The sequence below is a fragment of the Bos javanicus genome, chromosome 13 (assembly GCF_032452875.1).
Source record: "Bos javanicus breed banteng chromosome 13, ARS-OSU_banteng_1.0, whole genome shotgun sequence".
In the NCBI taxonomy this organism is placed as follows: Eukaryota; Metazoa; Chordata; class Mammalia; order Artiodactyla; family Bovidae; genus Bos; species Bos javanicus.
In genome coordinates this window covers 22,100,577-22,102,041 of record NC_083880.1, presented here as the reverse complement: position 1 = coordinate 22,102,041, position 1,465 = coordinate 22,100,577, and the positions used below count along the sequence as shown (strand labels likewise).

The following is a 1,465-nucleotide window of genomic DNA, read 5'->3' as shown; positions in this document are numbered from 1 at the left end:
ATATCCTGGGAGAAGGAACATGTTGGAAGTGGTGAGGTTCTTATTGCATGTGCTTCAGTATCATATTACTCACAAATGGCACAACCATACCGAATTGTAGCTTTTCTCCCCCAAATCGCTGTTGTATTTTACTACCCACTCTATTCTCTTTTAGTTGCTGCTTTTTACTTTCATTGCCTATGGAGCAGCTCAGTTTTCTTTCCTAGACTCGCAGGTGGGGATATATTATCGCACGCTAGCTGAGCTCTGGGAAGCATGCCTCTGGTCTCCAATGAGCCTAGGATCCATTTGGTGGAAAGTTAGTTATTCGCGGCTTTTCATTCTGCTATTGAATATCTTTCCTCTTACTTCCAAGCTCTCTCTTCTTTCTTTTCTTGCTGCTTGAGGCCTCATTTGGTCCATCAACCCTGCTTTGTACCCTGTTCCCTCTGAAAACCTTATTTCATCACCTGCCAATGAGACACTGTGATGTTAGTGAACATAAATTTATGAATGATTCTCCCAGATAAAATTCTTACCTGTAGCCAGGAAATCTTAATATTTAGATACAAGTGCTTAGTCATGTCTGACTCTTTGCGACCCCTTGGACTGTAGCCTGCCAGGCTCTTCTGTCCATGGAATTCTCCATTCTCTAGGCAATACTAGAGTGGGTAGCCATTCCTTTCTCCAGGGGATCTTCCTGATCCAGAGGATCAAACCCAGGTTTCCTATATATTCTGAGTGAGTGAAGTCACTCAGTTGTGTCCGACTCTTTGCAACCCCATGGACTGTAGCCTACCAGGCTCCTCCCTCCATGGGATTCTCCAGGCAAGAGTACTGGAGTGGGTTGCCATTTCCTTCTCCAGGGGATCTTCCTGACCCAGGGATTGAACCTGGGTCTCCCGCATTCCAGGCAGATGCTTTAACCTCTGAGCCACCAGGGAAGCCCTATATGTTCTATATGCTGTCTAAGATTTTGGCTACTTGGGAGCTATTCTTGGTAGCAGAACCTTATCACAGTCTCAATGTACCAGAATTTGTAAGTTGCAATAATTTCTTATATATTTGTTGGTTATACTTAAAATGTTTTACTTAATTAAAAGAGTCATAGGTTTAAATCACTTTAACTTGGACTTTTTGTTTAGCCTCCTATACCAGGAGGCCACTGAAGATCAGCAAAATTCTCCCGCAGATGGATCCTAAGTTTTCATCTTGAGGTTGCTGCTGCTAAGTCGCTTCAGTCATGTCCAACTCTGTGCGACCCCATAGACGGCAGCCCACCAGGCTTCCCCGTCCCTGGGATTCTCCAGGCAAGAACACTGGAGTGGGTTGCCATTTCCTTCTCCAATGCATGAAAGTGAAAAGTGAAAGTGAAGTCACTCAGTTGTGCCTGACTCTTAGCGACCCCATTGACTGCACTGACTACCACTGAACTGGTAGGCACCAGGTTCCTCTGTCCATGGGATTTTCCAGGCAAGAGTACTGG

At 45.1% G+C, this 1,465-nt stretch overlaps 1 non-coding gene across 1 annotated transcript; it reads right to left on the bottom strand.

Moving 5' to 3' along the window:
- Positions 1-850: 850 nt before the first annotated feature.
- TRNAS-GGA (transfer RNA serine (anticodon GGA)) lies at positions 851-923 on the bottom strand. Its single transcript has one exon. It is a non-coding gene; the product is annotated as a tRNA-Ser (tRNA).
- Positions 924-1,465: the final 542 nt, after the last annotated feature.